The sequence below is a fragment of the Dipodomys spectabilis genome, unplaced genomic scaffold, assembly GCF_019054845.1.
Source record: "Dipodomys spectabilis isolate Male_0828 unplaced genomic scaffold, ASM1905484v1 ptg000159l, whole genome shotgun sequence".
NCBI classification, from domain to species: Eukaryota; Metazoa; Chordata; class Mammalia; order Rodentia; family Heteromyidae; genus Dipodomys; species Dipodomys spectabilis.
Window position 1 is genome coordinate 1,489,642 of NW_024870836.1, and position 23,577 is coordinate 1,513,218.

Sequence of the window (23,577 nt, forward strand, 5' to 3'; positions counted from 1 at the left end):
AGAAGAATGAACTATCTGCAGTACATTGGTAACATCAAGCTTGACAACTAAACAAAAGAAGACCTGCGTTTCTATGTATTGGCATTCATTTCAATTAGCATCATTTCGTATGGTCATGTATATATTCATAACTTCTGTGCTACTATAATCCACTTTCAGGAGTAATAGGCCAATGCTACTCATTGCAAGTGAGGGAAATCATAGAGCTCATGTTTCTTTGGGCCTGGCTTGATTAACTTAGTATGATTTCTTCCAAGTCTTTTCATTTTCTTACAAAAGGGACTACGCCACTCTTTCTGATAGAAGCATAAAATTACATTCTGTAAATATACCATATTTTCTTGATCCATTCATCTATTGAGGGGCAACTGGGTTGGCTCCATATCTTAGCTATGGTAAACAATGCTGCAATGAACATAGTTGTTCTGGTAGCTTATTGTGCCCTAGTTTGAGATCATTTGGATAACTGTGAGGAGTGGGATTGCTAGATCTTAAGGGAGTTCTATGTTTAGTCTTTTGAGGAACCTTCATACTACCTTCAGAGTGGTTGAACCAGCTTACATTCCTACCATCAGTGTGGTAGGGTTCTCATTTAGGCATATCCACCCCAGCATTTGTTATTATTTGTTTTCTTGATAGTGGACATTCACCACTATCATTGATAGTGGTGAATGGGATCTAAATGTGGTTTTGGTTTTGATTTGCATTTCTTTTATGACCAGTGAGGCTGAGCATCCCCCTTCTGTTTCCCAGAGGCCACACTATAACAAGTTTCTAATGTCTCAACAGAGGCATAGAAACTTGTAATATTGTATGCTTTTTGTTGTACCTTCATTTGGAGCTTCCAATAACTCCTATAACTTACAACAAAGGTTTGTACTAATTACCTTACTGAAAAAAAACACTAATTTAGAAAAAATATAGAAAAATGTATCTTTGTCAGGGGTCCCAGTGAATACTAAGGAAGTTTCTTTACTGGGAAATTTTACTTGATTGCTTGTTCTTTATGTTATTTGAACACATGTTGAATTTGGGGTTTCCCCCCCAACCCATCAACAAACTAGTAACTATGTTGCCTCATTGGATTTTGCTTCACAAGTTACAAAATATTTTGATGTATTTTTGGTTTCCTGTTGGGGGAAGGTTGGCGTTTGAAGTACTAGTGGGCCAGTACTCAGGCTTGAACTGAGGGTCTGGAGCTCTTCCTTAGATTGCTTTACTCAGTGCTGTCACTGTGCCACTCGAACCACATCTCCACTTCTGGCTTTTTCTACTTAATTGAAGATAAGAAATTGAGGATTTATTAGCTTGGATTGGCATCAAACTGTGATCCTCAGATCCCATCCTTGTGAATGCTAAGATTACAAGAATGATCCAGAGGCTGGATATATTGTGCTCCCTATGAAACCTAAACAAGGGCACATAATTCTGAAGCATGTGTGTAAGATTATGCATTTCTCTGTACAGCATTTTCACAATAAAAAAAGAAAATTAGTTAGAAAATATAGCCCTTATATGTGTGTATACATAATATAAATGTGCAGAGGGCAATGAGGATGTATCTGCTGATTTTGAGGAAAGATTTCACCTATGGCTTTTCACAGACTGTGCTACGCTGTACAGAAAGATTGAGACTAAAGGTGAGGTAATTGATGTCATCATCCCATTCATCTACATCCCTTGTCAACATGTATGCACATATGTACTGTGGTGTAATCATGATTATTTTGTGTATGAGAGGCAGTACTGGGGTTGAATTCAGGACCTAGGTACTCTTGCTTAGCTTTTATATGCTCTACCATTTGAAGCACAGCTCATCTTTCTGTATTTACTGTTTAAATGGAGGTAAGAATCTTTTTTGATCAGTTGGCTTTGAACTGAGTTCTTCATATCTCAGAGTTCTGAGTACTTAGTTTTACAGGCCTGAGCTTCCAATGCCTAGCTTTTCATTATTACTTTTACAAGCTATATGCTCACACACATTCCTTGAATTTCAAAAGTCTCACTGTTCAGGCTGACAAGATGTGAGGAAAGATGGTTGTGTGGATAAGTTACCAAATGGGCCTCTAGCCCCATTAACATCATTCTGGCAGTTACTTGCATTTCAGTCAGTGAGTACATATTTCTAATTTCACTCTGCCTTTTTTAAATGCCATTTGAACTGTCTTTGATATATCTTTTAAATATTATCTCCCAAACAGAAGATATTATGTGAATATATTTGATAATATTTCAAATAGGGATGTTATTGTGTGTCTGGATGTCTGTTGTCAGAGGCTGTCCATCTGGGCTTCAGGAACAGAGCTAATGATTCCTGTCTGCTGGTTGCAGACAGGAAGGATTTTCCTGGCCAGGCTTTGACTGGGATCCATTCATCTTAGACTGCTAACTAGCTAGGATAACAAGCATGAACCATCACCAACATGCTTGTTTTAGAAGCATTGCTTTTCCTTCATTGATTTTTTTTTCCTGGAAGGTTGATATAGACAGACTGCTTGTACCTCATGATAATGTGATTTGAATAATACCCTTAGGCTCTGGCATTTCTGAAACTGATTTCCACAGTTCTAGACAAATGAAATTGTTCTAAAGCCAATAGCATTTTCCTTCTGAGAAGTTAGGTCTCTTATTTAAAACTCTTATCTTTTCCTTTGGCAAAGCAATCAGGATGTTTCTGTAAAACTCTATTTCTTGAGATTATTAGAGATAGAAGGTATCATGTACACACTTTCAAATAATCTCTCCTTTTATAAACATATGTTTATATAGAAGAATGATGACTATTGAATTAATTTGATAACCACTCTAGAATTTTTAAGCTTTAATGCTTATTAACTCAAAGGAGGATTATAAACATTCAGAATAGTGGAATGGGGCTACTACTCATTTGATGTATGTGGAAAGATGATCAGAATTCTTATGATTAATAAAATATATCTTCAAATTTCCAATGGCTGACTGCTATGCTAACTGGGAGGAGACATTGGTGCTGCCAGGGGTTTGAAAGTTGGTAATGAAGCAAAATATCCTGGGAGAGCATTTGCTAAGGATATAATTTCCAAGACTCATACCAAATACATTGAACTAGAATGCTAAGTGATGAATGACTGAGCACCAAATTTTATTTGTTGGCTTCTTTGTTTTTGACGTCCTGGGATTTGGACCTAAGTCCTGGGTGCTGTTTCTTAGTTTTTTCCTCAAGGCTAGTGATCTTCCAGTTGAATCACAGCTTCATATCCATATTTTTGGTGTTTAATTGGACATGTCTTACCAAATTTCCTCTTTTGGCTTCCTTAAAACTCATCCTCAGATATCAGCCTCCTGAGTAAGTAGGATTCCAATTGTAAGCCACCAGAGCCCAGATAGAATCACATTTTAGAAGTATTCTTTCGGTGAATCAGATGTATCTGACTGCTATTTTAGCACTTTGGTTCCAGTGAGTCATGTCAGTTTTATAATAAAATCAGAACTTTTCTTCTTGTAATCCGTAGTATCCCATATCTATCTAATTTATTCTTATCTTCATTTCTGACCTCTTTTTTCTTCATTGTACATTTCCATTCTTACTTCACAAGCAAGCATGTCAATGCTGTTTTCCTTTTCTGAAGCAAGTCAGGTCCATTCCCATCAATGGGGGATGTATTTGCTGTTCTTATTGCTTGGAGTACCTGCTCCTAGATAATTGCCTGGATGATGGCTCCCATATCAACTATCTCTTGTTCAGCGTTGTCTCCTCCCATCCTCACTGTGAAGTTGTTGCTACAAAATCACCAATGTCATGTCTCTGATTTATAGGAATTATCATTATGATTTCTGATTTTCGTTTCAGCATGAAATTGTTGAGGAGAGATCCACATTCACTTCTGTTTCTCCAATATCTATAATAGTGCCTAATCCTTAGTGTTCAGGAGTCTTACATGGAGATCAACCTTCCCCAGCTCGATTTATCCTAACTTGTGTTCAGGACAGCTCTTCAAGCTGAAGTCTGGTGGCTAGTAATCATTCCCTTTCATTCTTTGTGCCTGTTGGTGTTGTTGAGTCCACTTCAGGGCAAAACGAGTGCCTGACACCTATTTGTTGCTATGGCAAAGGTGGTTGTGACATCATAGAAATTATAGCCATTATTTTGTGAAGCTGTGTGAGGACATTCTCCCCCACATAATTTCTTCCATATATGTGTCTCCTTTGCCCAGGAGTGCATTCAACAATTCAACAACAAAACTATCATCCAGTTCCTGATACACTCAGAATATGTTTCTATTTCCTTTAAAAAAAGAAAACTTCAAGACATGCTTTGGTGATTTGTCATTGAATTACTGAAACAGAGTATATAATTTTATGTATTTGTAAGTCTTTGTCCATCTCTCTTGAGCCCTTGCCATATTTCTATTTGTTTGCAGCTTGGGAAGGGAAATGAGGTTTAATTCAGTATAGTCAAAGATTAAAGTTCAGAAGGCTCTTTTTAGACCCTTTTGGAGGAAATGCCTACTTTCTATCTGATGGATGTTCTACAGATGGCAATCTTGGTACAGAAACTGAGTAGAGTGTCATAAGAGGTTGTCCTGATTTCTGCTGACTTTCCTCTGGGTTTGGGGAGTGTGATCCCACTGCATATGTGTGTCTTTGAAGGACACAGGCCTCCTCTGAAAATCTAAGGCCTTTGGGGTAAGAGAGACTAAACCTCAGAACCCAGCTTCCCACATCATTAGGATTACAGGCCTGAGTCACATGGACTCAACTCATAGCTTCATTTTTATACATAGTGTAGTCAGTTTCATTATACTCACTTCTTAGACAGATATATATAAATATATATATATATATGTTTATTCATCTATTTATAATCAGTGTTAGATCTAGAAACACACAAATATATATTCATATAATCATATAATTATAATCAAATTATAGCTGTGTTTCCCCCAAAATATTTTCCACTAATATTTTGTGAAATAATTACTCAAGACTAAAAATTTAAATGCCTTTGTAGTTTGAAAAATCATATTCAATTTCATATATTATATAATATACTATATATAACATCAAGAATATAACATGTATTTACATACATCTGATTTAATTGTGTTATTTTCCTGCCTGATTTTGTGTTTGTTCATCTATGTAAGCCTTCTTTCTTCTATTGATGATAGTTTTTACTTTCCAGTATACATATTTCCTATATATTTTGTCAAATATCAAACATAAGGAGATTTTTATATTATTGTAGGTAAATTTTTCTTCCATATTTACCCAAAGCACAAAGAAAATATATACAGATTTGAACTAACTGTTGGAAGAATGTCCCACATACCACTATAAGTATTGTGTCATTTGTCCCAATTGACAGAATAGCTTTCTAGGACATCTTATCTGCTGTCCAAGACCTTTTCTAGCCACCTTATCAACCCATCCAGGCATGGCTTGTCTTCTTTGCCGCTCCCTGTGCATTTAACAGTTCCCTGTATACACAGTAGGCTCTCTTGTACAGCCCCCTGTCATTCTGTGTTTTCCCCAACAGCACACATATGCATGATGCTTCAGATTGTAGGCTTAAAAAGAAACGTATTTAAGATTCATGAATCTACAATATATCAAAAGCATTGATATTTTAATAAAGTTAGAAAAATAAATAGAATTAACACTTTACAACAATCAGAACAAAAAGAAAAATAAAGATTTTTTTCCAGGAAGGGGGAATGGAATCTCTAAATCTAGATTGGTCTCTAAGTTGCCTTCAGGCAGAAATTCTGCCTCTGAGTCCTCAAAGGGATTTATTTCATCACTAAAGACAGGATTTTCTTCCTGAGTCCAGGGAGGGAAAAAAATTCTAATTTCTTAATTGGAAATTGGATCGCCTGCAAGAGGACAGATTGGTCTGGGTATTCTGTGAGGAAACACTCTCTTTCCTCAACTGAATCTAGAGTTTGGACCTCTCCTATTTGTTTTGCTGAACATAGACTGGGATCATTTTCCATTAGCACACATTTACCCTGCACACCAAGACGGGTCTTTTTGAATGGTTTGGCGCCGATCTAGGTGGATTGTGAATATCAATAGGAGACAGTCTGGATCATCTTCTTCCTTGCTTGTATGTGCAGGTGTACTTGCATCACCTGTGGTGTTCAGAACCAGTAAGATGTCCACAAGACTCAAAACTTGTTTGGGCCTTTCCACAAGTTAAAAAAAAAGCCCTCTATGTTCACAGGCTTTCTGGAGATTAGTGATGGCTTCCGATGACATCACTGATGGGTTCTTTATCTGGAGTTCTGCAAGAGTTGTTCTACGGTGATGCAAACCTGAGCATGGAAATAGGTTCAGGAGTCTTAGAACTGTAGAAGTTAAGGTGTGACTAAACTTCCATGAGGATCTAATGGGGGAAGCTGTAGAACTTGAGTTTGGACTGAACACTGATGAGAAGGTAGGATGTTTCTAATGAGTGATTACTTCCAAGTTGTTTTAAAAGGAGAACAGATATTACCTGGCAAAGAATATCTATAAAAGGACATTTTGCCAAGCTGGGGCGTACTAAGGGCTCTTGGCCAATCAGGCACAGACCTAGAGACTCAGGTTCCATCCATACTCACCAGATCTGAGGCATATAAACAAGGACTTCTTCTTCTTTTCCTTGGTCTCAAGGATCATGAGTTCCTCCAGCTGCTCCAGAAGAATATGTGAGCATAAGAGCAAGTCTGAAGATGGCATGTTGAGCTTGACATACTGTATAAGTTCTTTCATGGTGTCATGGTACTTGTGCTGATAGAAATTATCATGGTAGAAGTCCATCCACATAGGAAAGATGGAACAAACCATGCTGTGGGCAGACGAAAATGAGAGCCCACCCTCCACATCCTGAGGCTATAGCGTTTTTCTGGCAGGACATGCATGTTGGGAGGTGGGAAGAGACTCCTGCAAGCAGGATGCTCCTCACAATTTCTCAATTACAGTACTCTAAAATTCTCCCTGTGATAGGAGGAGAAATTTGTTTCTCCACTGAATCTGACTTGTTATACACAGACCTCCTTGTCATCCATGAGAGTCCAAAACAACAACCGCATCCACAATGTGTAATCTGCTATCCACTGAAGTGCCAAGCCTCAACTCCCTGATGAAATCACAACTGGTGTGCAAAGAAGAATGTTGACTTTCAATCAGAAACCTCAAAGATATCCATTTTTCAAGGACAGAATTTCTCTTTGTCCCAACGTCCACTTTCTTCTTCATCTTGTTCATCTTCCTCCCAGTTACGGTAGAAGGATCTGTACCAATGGGAGGAGAGAAGGAGAATAACTCTGTGCTTCTCCTTTTTCTGAACTAACAGGACACACTTGGGACTGGTTAAGTCCCACAGAGTAATGTAAACATGACCCACAAAAAGTGGGGATATGTCTACACAATTTCAAGTAAATTCTGTGAGGATGCTTATATGCATCTGTCCAAATAAGTGCACAATGGCTCATGCCTCTAATCTTACTAACTAGTAGTGTGAGATCTGAGGATCACAGTTTGAACACAGTCTAATTTGTAAAATTCTAAAGATACTTCAGTGAACCAGCCAAAGGCCAGACCTGGACTTGGGGATCAAATTATAGAGTGCTACGAACAGGACAACTCTCAGGCCCGGAATTCAAGCTCAAGTTGCAGTTTTCATCTGTCTATATTCCTTCAAAGGCCTCCAAGAAGGTTAGGGTGGACGTTGGGTGCCACTGGCTCATTCCTTGAATCCTAGTCTCTCAGCAAGCAAACTGCTAAGGCTCCACTAGTTTCTGTGAAAAATGAAATGTTCTGGCAGCCCAGTTCTAAGGAGTTAGCCGGGGAGTGAACTTCTTTGTCCCAAGACAAGCTCCTGTGATCAGACCCCAGTGAAACAGTCTCAGAGAGTTACCAAGTATTCCAATAATCTGCCAGGATGTCTCAGCCCTGTTTGAAAGAGGAACACTCACTTTTTAAACAATATCCAGAAACTGCTCCATTGTCTCCTACTCTATAGTGTTAAAGAATGTTTCTAACATAGAAAAGATCACATTTCTGGTAGGCAGGGACCAGGTTCATTACCAGCATTTCCAACAAGCCTGAGTCCAAGCTCCCTATATTATAAGGCATATTCAGGGTTTGGGCTGAATCATTGTCATACTGAGGTGGTAAAAAGAATGGATTTTTGAAACATGGAATTGGGATTACACTTCAAAATGATTAATAGCGTGGATTGAAAAGTACACAGTAAATATTTTCTCAGTATACACATATAAAAGCACACAAGAAGAAGGTTGTACTGTGGCCTAGGATGAGATTAAATAGGTTTCCTGTCATAGTTATACCTGGCATGAGTTTCCTTGTGATTTCCTTGGTTTCGTCTTATAAAAAGGCCTGAGAATATGGATTCGTGTTTTGGCACTGATCCAATGTCTGCAGCATTGAGTGAGGCACTCACACCTCTCACGCCTGAGACCTGAGTCTCTTGAACTTCCTTGTTCCTGAGCTACAGGCCACTTGAGCTGGCTTGAGCTAACTGTCAGTTACAGTTGTCTGGCTCTCAGAGTTCCATATTCTATTCCATTGTGAGGTAGAGAGTGTCATCTCTCAGAGACCAATGATCTAAACTGCTTGCTCACATAAGACTATCCCAAAGACATAGTGGAGACTGAAATCTCCCCTCCCACATCACTCTATACACATGTGAACATTGTCAAATCCCAACATCCTCAGCTAGGTCTGGGAATCAGCATGTTCTCAACCTCAAGGAACACTTTCTAGGTCAGATCCATGCCTTATTTCTCACTATTCCTCTCATCCTGCAGAAATCATTTTGCCTCTCAGGGCCCTCTCAGCCTACCATGTACTTCTTGCATCAATTTTTGACATCTATATCCTAAGACTTTGTTAGTTTTTTGTTTCTTAATCTTGTTTGCCCTTTAATCCCCAGTGTGCTGTCATCTGGAAAAAGGGTAAGTACTTAGAGGTGGAAAATCATACAATTATTGAAAAATAAACCTTACCCATATTGCCAGACCTTTTTATAGATTTACATTTTTTTAAGATAGAGTATTTTTTATACTTTTGTCATATTTTATGACAGAGGGGAAGGGGAGGAGGGAAGAGGTGCTGTATTGTCTTCTCATAATTCAATGATTATTATAGAAAAATACTATAGTTGAAGGAATGTAAGCTTTAAATATAAAAACTGTGCTCCTGTTCTTTTTTATAAGCTAGTCACTTATAAAGAATTCCTCACTAAAGTCTTGTCTTCTTTTTCCCATGAACTATCCTCCTCCTTCAAAATAATCAGGAAAAAAACCTTCACAAATGAGTGGGCTGTTGCCCAATCTCTGGAAAAGAATTTAAGATACAACATTGCCAGAGAATCTGTGAGTGTACATGTGTGTTGGTGTGTGTGTGTATATGTTTGAGGGTGTGTTGTGCATATCTATGATTTAGGTCTTGAATTCAGGAGCTATATGACAAGGATGAGTATCTTTCTGGTGACTGTAGTGATCTACCAATTGTGCCACAGTTCCACTGCAAGCTTTCTGTAGTGAACTGGAGAGGAGAGACTCTTAAAATTTCATGCTCAGCCTGTATGAACTAAATCTCAGGTCTCAAACTCCTGATTAGTTAGAGTTATATTTATCAGCCTCCATAACCTGGTGATAAAACAGTGTAACTGGAGGCAGTTGGGTTGCAAGTTTCAGTCTAGCTTCACAATATTCTATATCATAAAACAGCAACAGTAGAACCCAATATAAAAATACAATAATAAGATGTAATTAGAATATAATTTAGTGATATAGTCTGTTAGCATAAATTTCAGGAAACAATGGTATTAATGATTTAGCATCACAAATCCATACAAAATGAGATAATTTCAGTAGACTCTACAAATTTTTAATTCCATCATATAATGATTTCAAAACATTACAATAAACAGGAAAACATTCATACTTATAATGTAAAAAGATGTAAAAAGTTGAAGATGGCAGATTATGAAATGGGAAATTCTACACTGTAGGAAAATTATTGTCATTTCAATGTTTGGTGGTATTGTCATGTTGAATATATGATAATATTCTTCAGAGGAGCAATAGATAAATATATATTTATTACACATATTCTAACTTGTCTCTATCTTTATCAACTTCCAATATTCTTCACATTGTCAGTGTATTCGTGTTTATGGTATATTCCAAAATAGCTAACAGAGTCAGGAGGTTACCAAAATACATTAGCTTGAATGTTTTAGGAGATAAACCTGCTAATTATATTGACTATTTTATGTATTTAACAAGTAATGTGTTATCATTGTACTCTCTAAGTATATACATAAGCTATTCAATGTGAAATGGAATATAACATGGTTTTGCCTGTAAAGGTAGGTATTTGGGACATCAGTTCCAGACCAGTGTAGAGTTACCTGCAATGATCCTCAACCCCTGGCTATGCGTGATGGAATACTTCTATCATCCCAGGCGCATGGGGAGCTGAGAGCAGGAGGATTTCAATTCCATGCCATTCTAGGAAAGACCGTGCACATGCCTCCATCTCAACAAAAGAAAGTTCAACACTGGCTAGCACTTATCATCCCCACCTATGTGAAAATAAAAATAAGAGCATTGTAGTGTAAGAAACAAATAATATTAAAACATGGCAATACAAACTATCATGAAAAAATCTTACCTAGTGTTTGTTTCTTATAACTGTAATCCTAAATCTAGCTAGGATTATATATGTGAGCCAGAGGCAACAAGCAGTTCATTTTAAAAATGAGTATTTAAAGCCAGGTGCCAATCTCTCATGCCTGTAATCGCAGCTAGCCATGAGGCTGAGATTTGAGGATCGCAGTTCAAAGCCAGCCCAGGAAGAAAAGTCCCCATAAGACTCTTATCTCCAATTAACAACTCATAAAATAGAAGTGACTCTGTGGCTCAATTGGTAGAATGCTAACAACCTTGAGCACAGAGTCTCAGGGACAGTGCCCAGGCCCTGATTTCAAGCCCCACAACTGTCAAAAAATGAATAAATAAACATTTTAAAGTCGGAATTTCTTGTAAATTAAAATGACAGCTGTGGTATACAATTCTACAGACTACTACAGATTTCATTATATTTGTATTTAGAAAAAGTAGCAGCACTTGAATAAAGGACATTTTTTCATAAACTAGGGCATATTGGTCTCTAATTCGAGGAAATTGCTGGACTCATAGGTTATATTTTTGGGTGGCTTTTTGTTTTGTTTTTAGAACAGGATGACAAACCTTATTTCTGCCAATTGCCATTTGGATATGTCTATCAACATTCAAAGGCCATGTAAAATTAAAAGTAAAGACAAGACACAGTCAACTGGCAATAAATGTACTTGTCTTTATGCCATGTTCCAAATGATTTGTTTAGCTTATATGTCCCTATGGCCTATAGTTTCCTATTCCTGCCTTCCTCAAAATACAAGCATGTTCCACCAATTCAGATTTGAGCAGGCAATATGTAGTATTAGTGCCAAGAGTCGAAGAAAATTGTAACAAAACCAGGGAAGCATGAAACCAACACATTAGTAGCTGGACACTGGGGACTCAGGCCTATAATCCTAGCTACTCAGGAGGCTGATGATCACAGTTCAAAGACAGCAGGAGTGAGAAAATCTGTGACTCTTCTCTCCAATTAACAACCAAAAAGCCATATAGGGAGCTGGGACTCCAGAGGTAGAGTAGCCTTGATTACAAAAACTCTTGTGCAGCAACCAATCCTGAGTTGAAGCTGATGGTTAGGCACAAAAACAAAAACAAACAACAACAACAAAACAAGCAAAAACTTGGGGAAAGCTCAGGAAAGGATGGCATTGTCTACAAGGCAAATATACACATTTCATGGACTGTGATATGGTAAACTCACTCTACACACCTTAGTAACAATTTCATCTAAAAAAGAATCTGAGAAATCCCAAATCCGTGGACCTTATGACGTGCATCTGCTTTCTAGTATTTCAAAGTCCCATCATCTGACCTGGTAGCACACATGTTGTAGCCCAGGGTGTTTATAAAATATGAAAGCAGAGATCTTTTCAGATTGTCCCACCAAATCTTTGATTACTTTAAGCTAAAAACAAAGCAAAGCAAAGCAAACAAAATAGACTTTAAGGTTAATTAGGCTGCTATTAAAAATTCAGATGTTGGTAGTCTTTGTGAAGAGAAAGGGAAAAAAATGCTGTAAATAGGTATACAGGTGGATCCATAGCGACAATGAAATGTACAACACATTATGTCAAAAAACGAACTTTACAACTTTGGAGGAGGAATTGGAAGATGGGAAGGGATGAAAAGGGGAAACAAAGGAGGAGGCACCAATGCTTAATAAGACATGTACTCATAATCTTACAAATGTAATTGCAACTTCTCTGTACATTATTTTCAAAATTAAAAAATTGAAAAAAAGATTCCAGTCAGAATTATACTGTTAAATGATGAGTAAGTACATATGTTTTGTAGATACTGATCTCACATATGTCAAAAAATATCCATGAATTCATAACTAGAAACTCTGAAGTGTAAGGAATATTAATTAGGTAAGTATCATTAGGTAACCAATGAAGAGAACACCACATGGTATTCAGTCAGGTAAAGTAGTTTATTTACTGAACTGCTTCCCATGCCATATATGGTTGAGAGGCATGTGAAAAAAAGGGGGTTGACCCAACCTCAGGCCATGACATATCTAGGCCAAGGCCCGGATGACATATGGCCTGGTGGGGGAAAATTCTGGCCACACTGGATGTGACCTCAGGGCCTGGGAATCTCCTCTGGCCAAATGGAAAGTGTGACCAGAGGCTGACCAGGTTGTGATTTAGCAGGAGTGGGAGGTGTCTGCCTCCAGGCATGGCAGATACCTAGGTAACACATAAAGGATAGAAACTTAGCCAAGAAGAGGGGAAGTGTCTGCATAGGGTCTGCATGGCTAGGGCAGACCTAATACCAAATAGAGGTAGCACCTCTGCCATGTAACTCCTGACTCCAAACCGTTCATTCTCAATCATTATCTTTCTTCTTTCTTTCTTTCTTTCTTTCTTTCTTTCTTTCTTTCTTTCTTTCTTTCTTTCTTTCTTTCTTTCTTTCTTTCTTTTTTTCCTTCTTTCTTTTTTTCCTTCTTCCTTCTTTCCTTGTTCCTTCTTTCCTTCCTTCGTTCCTTCCTTCCTTCCTTCCTTCCTTCCTTCCTTCCTTCCTTTTTTTCCTTCTTCCTTCTTTCCTTGTTCCTTCTTTCCTTCCTTCGTTTCTTCCTTCCTTCCTTCCTTCCTTCCTTTCTTTCTTTCTTTCTTTCTTTCCTTCTTTCCTTCCTTCCTTCCTTCCTTTCTTTCTTTCTTTCTTTTTTCCTTCTTCCTTCTTTCCTTGTTCCTTCTTTCCTTCCTTCGTTTCTTCCTTCCTTCCTTCCTTCCTTCCTTCCTTTCTTTCTTTCTTTCTTTCTTTCTTTCCTTCCTTCCTTCCTTTCTTTCTTTCTTTCTTTCTTTCTTTCTTTCTTTCTTTCTTTCTTTCTTTCTTTCTTTCTTTCTTTCTTTCTTTCTTTCTTTCTTTCTTTCTTTCTGTCTTTCTGTCTTTCTTTCTTTCTTTCTTTCTTTCTTTCTTTCTTTCTTTCTTTCTTTTCTTTCTTTCTTTCTTTTGTTGGGTCTGGTCATGGGGCCTGAACCCTGGGCCTGGGCGCTGTCCCTCAGCATTTCAGCTCAAGGCTATCGCTCTACCATTTGAGCCACAGCGCCACTTCCGGCTTTTTTCTTTTTGCTTATGTGGTGCTGAGGAATCGAACTCAGGGCCTCTGGCATGCAAGGCAAGCGCTCTACCACTGAGCCACCTTCCCAGCCCCATTTCTTTCTTTCTTTCTGTCTTTTTCTTTCCTTTCATCCTTCTTTCTTTCTTCCTTCCTACCTTCTTTCCTTCCTTCCTTCCTTCCTTCCTTCCTTTCTGTTCTCTCTCCCTCTCTCTATCTATTTCTCCTCTCTTTCACTCACCCTCCCTCTCTCCCCTACCTCAATATTCTCAATTGTGAGTTGAACTCACAAGCTGTGAAGAACAGCTCAATTCGCAAATGTGAAATTTAATTTACTGTTACCTTACACCTCTACCACAGGTCACTGAAATCAAATAATGAGCACTCAGAAGCATGGCATCTCAAGCCATTTGGAGGAGGGAAGCAAACACATTCACTGCATTCTGGATGCCCACCCTGGGAAGTTGGGGGAGACTCCTCCCTCCTCTTGGCTAAATCTCAGCCCAGTTTCTGCATAAGAAGAGGTGACTGCCTCCAAGTGAGCCAGTTACCTAAGTGACACAGGTACTGGGCAGAGACTTAGCCTCTTGTGGTGTTGAGATTAATGATGTGATTCAACATTATCCACAAGTTTGTTGAGATTGAGACTTCCTAAATTTTTGGTTAGGCTATGTTCAAATTGTGATCTATTTACTTCTGATTGCTAACCATGATTATAGATGTGAACCAGCACATCAGACCATTCAAAGATCTTTACCACGCATGGAAGATATTAAGCTTATTTTCCCAGATGACATACAAGTTGACAGACAGCAAAATAATCCTGAATTCTGGTCGAGATGTTTTTTAATATGAAGCAAAATTTACTTAGCAAAATATCTGACTACTGTGATTATACTTCCAAACTTACTCTACATTTTAATATCAAATCACCTATGAGCCAATGATTCACTCCAATTACCTGTAATCATTTATTTCTGTCATATCTTCTAGAGGTAGGCAGAACTGGAGCACACACTATTAACTAAAGTGGTAGAAATTTGAGAGGATCACAGTTCTGAATCAGTCTAGGAAGAAAAGTATCACCCATATCAACCTACTAGGTAGGTAGGTATATTGGAATGAAATCATGGCCCCTGCTTTTGGAGCTGGGTGCAAAAATTGCTATTCTATGAGTAAAGAATCTTAAACAAGAAAGGATTAGTGGAGTGACTCCAGTGTTGGAGTACTTGTCTGGCAAACACTACATCAAAACTGAAATCAATTTCCTAAAGATAAAATAAGAAAAGGAAAGAAAGAACAACTCGTAGTGAATATGTTTTCAATGTAATGATTTAAACTAACTTATTGTAGTTATAATGCCATCATTTATTTCTAGGGCAAACACATTTTATGTCAAGCCTAAATGAAAAAAATAACACATTATATAAAAAGCTTTGGTAAAACACAGGTCTGGCTTACAATTGTGAAAACTTATGTTTGCATGTGCAGTGGTGTTGCAGGGTTGTTAAGGTTTATGGAAGTCCATCCTTTAGATGAACTTGACATGATGAAGTTACCTAACCATACAGTTCACTGTACAGATACTGCTGCTATATATATATATATATATATATATATATATATATATATATATATATATATATATATATATATATATATATATATATATATCACATTTTTTTAATCCGTTCATCTACTGAATGTTATATTGGTTTAAAACATGTTTGCAAATAAGTATCACTTAGGGTCATTCAAAAATGACAGATGACACCTCCCCAGAAATACTAAAATCATGATTTCTACCAAAAAAAAGGATTTTATGGTGGTACAACTATTGAAATATCTGGATGAGTGTAATTTATATCTTGCACTGAATTAGGCAGGAAGATATCCAATATCATATGGGATAAAAATGGTAGTGACCAAATATTCCCTTGAGAAAGATATAGGAGGCTGCTAGAAGTATGAAGAAATTCAGATAATTTTGAAGAATTTAGAAATACAAGCTTAAATATGTTTCTTTAAATAAAAATTATGTAAGTGGAAGGGCAAAAGAAGGAGAAGAGAAGAAAATAACGGACAGCAGATCATTGTCCCAAGTTAGAGTATAAAAAGTCATAATCTAGAGTTCGGAGGAAGATGGAAGAAGGTCTAAGCTAAACAAGGTTTCACGTAGACAACAGTTTTAGTGTTCAAGTCAACAGTCCTAGGCTAGAGAATCACACCTAGTGTGTCATCACAGTACAGAGAGTTTGGCCAGAGATGGAGTATCCAGGCAAGGAAACAGATCTGAGCATCAGAGGCTGGAGCCACCATGCCTACAGAGAGTGTCCAGTCAAAAAGATGCCAGACACAGTGTGTGTATTCTACTCAACACCAGGAAGAACTGACAAGGAACAGATATATTCATGCTGCAGATCACAGACCAGAGAGTGTCCAGTAACCAAGACTCTGGCATGAGTAGAACCCTGACATCCTCACTCCTTCTCAGAAAGCAGAGGAGGGAAGGCAGCCCCTCTCCCACCACCAGAGAGCTCCATCTTTGATACTGACAAAGGCCCAAAAATTGATACTGACAAAAGACCCAGACTTTTGACTGTGCAACTACAGGACTTTGGTTGATGCTTGCCTTAAAATAGAGTTCTAGCACAAAAATGGTGTTACTTTCCTACCAAATAGAGGCATTCATGGAATCCAATAAGAGACAGCTGAAAGAAGTCAGGGAGACCAGAAAGGGAATGTTGAATGGAGCCCAACAGAAGGAATGAGAGTCCAAAGAAACCATAACAGATAAACTAAGTGATTTGAGAATAAACACATCACCAAATAAAGTAATGAAGTTCATATAATATCTAAAACAAAGCTCCAACAAAGAATTTGAAGTCATCAAAGGTGACCAAATAGAAGGAAAAGAAATTAAAACAAAGTAGAAAGTCTTGAGAGCAGAGTAGACCAGGCAGAAGATCGAATCTGAGGGATTGAAGACAGGCAGGTTATTATAGAGAAAGAACATACAACTATCCAAGACAAATCCAAGAAATATGATAGATCTATACAACATTTGGAAGACACCCTCAGAAGGCCTAATCTGAAGATAATGGGTGTAGAGGAGCACCTAGAGTCAGAAGTTAATGATCTAGGAAATTTGGTTAGCATGTTCTAAGCAAAGAACTTCTCAAACATGCAAAAAGATATGCCTATTCAGATTCAAGAAGCTTTTAGAACCCCAAATAGACCAGACTAGGACAGAGTATCCCACCATTACATTGTAATCCCCACGGGATCAATTTCAAGGAAAAAATCCTTAAAGCTGTCAAGGAGAATAGATCAACCACTTACAAAGGGAAACCAATTAGAATAACCTCACATATCTCAGAGGAGACAATTACAGCAAGAAGAGCCTGGAATTATATATGCCATGCCCTAAAGACAAACAACTGTCAACCAAGAATACTATCACCAGCTATACTCTCCATAACCGAAGGATAAATAAAAACCTTCCATACCAAAGAACAACTGAAACAATATATATCCATCAAACCAGCCCTATAAATGACACTTAATGTTATCTTACACATAGAAAACCAACAAGACCACAATAAAGGCCAAGAAACCACACCCAAACTGAGAATTCAAGAACCATAGGAAGAACCCAGTTGCTGCAGCCACCAAGAAGGGGCATAAAATGGCAGGAACTCCCAAACAGCTCTCAATCCTAACTCTCAACATTAATGGATTGACTCTCAAATTAAGCAACATAGACTGTCAAGTCGGATTAAGAAGCAAGATCAATCTATCTGCTGCCTTCAGGAGTAACATATTGCCTATAAAAACAAATACATTTTCAATGTGAAAGGCTGGAAAAAAATCTGCCAAGCAAACAGCCCACATAAACAGGTAGCAGTTGCAATCCTAATAACAGATAAAATAGACTTCCAATTAAAATTAGTGAGAAGAGTTAAGAAAGGTTGCTACATACTAATTAAGGTATCTCTACTTCACGAGAATATTACAATTCAAAAAATCTATTCGCCAAACACCCAAACACCCACATTTATTTAAGAAACACTACTTTCCCTCAAATCTGACATAGATACAAAGACATTAATTGTTTGGGACTTTAACACACCACTTTCCACACTAGATAGATCAACTCAGCAAAAACTCAACAGAGAAACAGAGAGTTCTAAACAACTGCATAGATCAACTAAATTTAACCACTACCTAATATTTCAACCAGCAGCATCAGAATACACGTTTTTCTCAGCAGCACATGGAACATTTTCCAAAATGGACCACATGGGGAGTTCTGGGAAGATGGCGGAGGAGAAGCTGGAGTCTAAACAAGCTCTCGCATAGAAAGCAGTTTTAGAGTTCCAGTGAACAGTCCTAAGCCAGAGAATCACACCAAGTGTGCCATCACAGGACAGAGAATTAGGCCACAGAGGGAAAATCCAGGCAAGGAGAAACATCTGAGTTCTTGCCAGCAGCCACTGCAGCGGCGGCAGCGGTGGTGACAGGCAAACACAGGCGCCATACGTGAGCCACAGAGTCCAGGACGAAGGAGCCAGATGCAGCAGGCAAGCGAATTCTACTCAACACCAGCAAGAACTGACAAGGAGCAGACATCTTCATCCTGCAGTTCACAGACAAGAGACGACCCAGGAACCAAGACTTGGTGTGAGTAGAAGCCTGACGTCCTCACTCCTTCTCAGGGAGCAGAGGAGGGAAGGCCACCCCTCCCCCCACCCAGTACTGGAGATCTCCATCTTGGATACTGACAAAGCTCTACAGAGCTGCTAGCTCCAACTCAAGCCTTTGAATAAAACGAGTCACTTAGCAGATCACAAGAACTTAACTGCGGCATGACCTGCCAGACTCAGCTCTACCCAGGGAAAAGTCACCCAGCTCGGGCGCCAGCCCTAGGATTGGCTTTCTTCACTGGGTAATCAGAGCCAGAGGCGGCCCCTCCCTCTAGCAGCCTGGACAATCAATTGAAATTCAAAAAAACAGAAACCCTGAGAATGGCTCCAGGCTGTGCTCTGTGAGTTTTTCACAAACAAGCCCCTGGGAAAAGCTACTGTTTGTTGAAAGGCCTCAATTCTATCCAGAACCTAGCCTCATCACTGCATGCCCCTCTTTGGTGATACTCAAAGCAGATCTGCCTCCCATTGAACTAACCTGGGAGGAGGATCGCAAAATCCTGGGTAAAGCAGAGCATTTTTCTGTCTGTTCGAACAAACTGACTTAAGAAACCAACCAAGCCACAGGACCACAAGCAGACCAGAGACTCCAACAAGAGGCTGATTATGGACACAAGGGAGATACAGGATTTTTTCCGCCCCTCCCAAAAAAAATCAAAGAATTTTCTTCTTCTTCTTCTTTTTCTTCTTCTTCTTCTTCTTCTTCTTCTTCTTCTTCTTCTTCTTCTTCTTCTTCTTCTTCTTCTTCTTCTTCTTCTTCTTCTTCTTCTTCTTCTTCTTCTTCTTCTTCTTCTTCTTCTTCTTCTTCTTCTTCTTCTTCTTCTTTCTTGTTCTTGTTCTTGTTCTTGTTCTTGTTCTTGTTCTTGTTCTTGTTCTTGTTCTTCTTGTTCTTCTTCTTCTTCTTCTTCTTCTTCTTCTTCTTCTTCTTCTTCTTCTTCTCCTTCTTCTCCTTCTTCTCCTTCTTCTCCTTCTTCTCCTTCATCTTCTTCTTCTTCTTCTTTTCTTTTTCTAAAACGTTTTTTAATCTTTAATTTTTGCCTTTTTTGAAAAAAAAATTGTTTTCCAGTAACTTGTTTTTCCTCTTACAATTTTTATTTTAGGGATACGTGAGTGTGCATTTTTGTTTCTTTTTTTGTTTTCTTTCTCTTTTTTAATTATCTTTTTGTTTTTTGTTTAGGTCTACAGAACTTCTGATCTTTTTTCTTCCTTTCTTATCCTTTTCACTTTTTCCTCTCTTTCGTTCTTCGTTATGTGACTTAATTCTTGTCCTGCACATCCTCAGATAAACTCGCAGTTGACTATTAGACCCTATCCTCCATTGTGTACACACTTAATCCACAAATTAATTACTCAATTCAAAACCTCTGAGACTTAAATTCCTAAATAGCAGTAGTACCTCTTTATACCTATTTAATATTTTAGGCATTTTTATTTTTAAGTTTTTCACATCTCCTTTATATCCCTCCCCTTCTCTCAATATATTCACATTCTTCTCTGAATAGATTGTTTTCGTGTCTGTATAATATTATTAATTTTTACTTTTCTATTTTTTCTGGTTTCTTTTCTTTTCCCTTTCCCTTTCTTCTTTTTCTCTCTCCCTATACTTTCATCCTACCCAACCTATTTCCTGCTTTGTGAGCTTAGGACTTACTTAACTCTCCCTGTGCCTCCCCACACCAATCTATTCCTATTTTTTACCCACATCTCTCCCTAATCCTAATAATTTCTGGTTTTCCAAATTCTTCTTTGTGGTTCGTAGCCCATTAACATATAGTTGTTTGATGTTGAATAGATGTATCTGTTGAACTATATTGTATCTGTAGACTATTGACAGTGCAAATTCAGACTTTGGTTGATGCTTGCCTTAAGGTAGTGTTCTAGCATAAAACTGGTGCTATTTTCATCTCAAATGGGCAGAGTAAGCTGGAAAAAACACAAGAAAAATGGCAAATCCGGGTATCTCAATTCCCAATATCAATTCTCAATTCATTATCAGAACAGATAATGAATAATCCAGAGGAGAGTTCCTAAATAGCTCTACAAACACTGCTGGCAAACATGATAAATGAAAAGATTGAAAGCATACAAAGGAGACTGTATGAGCGTGATCGGGAGAGAAAGGAGGCAATCCAAAAGTTTATACAGGAATATCATAAGCGTGTGGAAGCTACTCAAAAACTGATACAGGATTTGCGTGAGCAGCTGGAGAATACTCAAAGAGAAAGTCAGGAATGGCGTGAGCAGGCTGAGAACACTCAAAGAGAACTACAGGAATCCCACGAACGGGAGGAAGCTAATCAAAGAGTAATACAGGAATTCAGAGAGCAGGAAGATAATACACAAAGATCACTAAAGACATTCATGGAATCCATTAACAAAGAGCTGAAGGAAGTCAGGGAGACCACAAAGGGAATGCTGAATGGAACCAAACAGAATGAATGGGAGTCCAAGGAAACCATAAACAATCAACTAAGTGATTTGAGAATAAACACTGAACACCAAATTAAGGAAGTAAAGAAGTTCATACAAGATCTAAAACAAAGCTTCAAAAAAAGATTTTGAAGCCATCAAAGCTGAACAATTAGAAGGAAAAGCAATAAAAAACAAAGTAGAAAGTCTTGACAGCAGGTTAGACCATGCAGAAGATCGAATCTTAGGGATTGAAGACAGCCTAGATATTATAGAGAAAGAACATACAACCATCCAAGACAAATCCAAGAAATATGATAGATCTATCCAACATTTGGAAGACACAATCAGAAGGCACAGTCTAAGGATAATGGGTGTAGAGGAGCACCTAGAAACAGAAGTTAATGGTATAAGGAATTTGTTTAACAGGATCCTAGCAGAGAACTTCCCAAACATGCAAAAAGATAGGCCTATTCAGAAACAAGAAGCTTTTAGAAGACCAAATAGACCAGACCAGGATAGGACATCCCACTGTCACATTACACTCCACAGAGGATCAACTCAGACCAAGGCAAAGATCCTTAAAGCTGTCAAGGAGAAAAGATTAATCACCTATAAAGGGAAAACAATTAGAATCACCTTAGATTTCTCAGCAGAGACAATCAAAGCAAGAAGAGCCTGGAATGATGTATGCCAAGCCCTAAAAACAAACAACTATCAACCAAGAATACTGTATCCAGCTAAACTCTCCATCACAACTGAAGGCCAAATAAAACCTTCCATAGCAAAGAAAAAATGAAACAATACATCTCCACCAAACCAGCCCTACAAAAGATTCTTAAAGATGTCCTACACATAGAAAACCAACAAGACCACAATAAAGGTCAAGACACTGCACCCAAACTAAGAATCCAATAACCTTAGGAAGAACCCAGTTTTCACAGCCCCCAAGAAGGTGAATAACATGGCAGGAACTCCCAAATACCTCTCAGTCCTATCTCTTAACGTTCACGGACTTAATTCTCCAATTAAGCGACATAGACTGTATAGTTGGATTAAAAAAAGACCCTTCTATCTACTGCCTTCAGGAGTCACATCTTGGTCGTAAAAACAATCACATTTTCAATGTTAAAGGCTGGAACAAAATCTACCAAGCAAACCGCCCCCATAAACAGGCAGGTTTTGCAATCCTAATATCAGATAAAATAGACTTCAAATTAAAATTCATGAAAAGCGATAAAGAATTTCGCTACATACTAATCAATGGATCTCTCCTTCAGGAGGATATTGCAATTCTAAATACCTATTCACCAAACAATAGAGCACCCAAATTTATCCAAGAAACACTATTTTCCCTCAAATCCCATACAGATCCAAAGACATTAATTGTTGGGGATTTTAACACACCACTCTCCCCACTAGATAGATCAACTCGGCAAAAACTCAACAGAGAAACCGCAGATGGAAATAGCTGTATAGATCAAGTAGATTGAACAGACATCTACCAAACGTTTCACCCAGCAGCATCAGAATACACGTTTTTCTCAGCAGCACATGGAACATTTTTTAAATAGACCACATTATAGGCCACAAAAAAACTTGTCTAAATTCAGAAACATTGAAGTTATACCTTGCATTCTCTCTGACCACAAGGGAATAAAATTAGAACTCCACACCAAAAGCCACCAAAGAAAGTCTGGTATCACATGGAGGTTAAACAACACACTGCTGAATCACGAGTGGGTCATGGAAGAGATTAGAAAGGAAATTCATATGTTCATGCTATTCAACAAAAATGAACACACAAATTACCAGCTCCTCTGGGACACAGCAAAAGCAGTACTCAGAGGCAAGTTTATAGCTCTGAGCTCCTACATCAACAAATTGGAGAGCTCTGAAACCAATAATTTAATGACACATCTAAACCTCCTCGAAAAAGAGCAGCAAGATAAACCCCAATCCAGTAGACGGAAAGAAATAATTAAAATTAAATCAGAATTAAATGAATTAGAATCCAAAAAAACTATAGAAAGAATCAACAAAACAAAAAGTTGGTTCTTCGAAATAATTAACAAAAATGACAGACCCTTACCAAATCTTATCAGAAAAAGAAGAGAACACACCCAAATAAACAAACTCAGAGATGAGAATGGAAACATCACCACGGAAACAACGAAGATTCAGAACATTATAAGGGAATACTTCTCAAAACTTTATGCTAATAAGTTTGAGAACTTGACAGAAATGGACCTTTTCCTAGCAAATATTGACATTCCAAAACTAAACCAAGATGAGCTAACCCATCTTAACAGGCCCATATCAAGCTTTGAAATAGAAAAAGCAATAAGAGACCTCCCAGCTAATAAAAGTCCAGGACCAGATGGTTATACAGCAGAATTCTACAAGGCCTTCAAAGCAGAGCTCACACCAGTACTCCTCCAACTCTTCAATGAAATTGAAAGGGAAAGTTCACTACCGAACACATTCTATGAAGCCAGCATAACCCTCAGCCCAAAAACAGGCAGGGATTCATCAAAGTAAGAGAACTCTAGACCCATTTTTTGATGAACATTGATGCAAAACTTCTCAACAAAATTTTGGCCAATCGACTTCAACAATTCATCCAAAAAATCATACAACACGATCAAACAGGATTCATTTTAGGGATGCAAAGCTGGTTCAATATACGCAAATCAATTAATATTATTCATCACATCAACAGGAG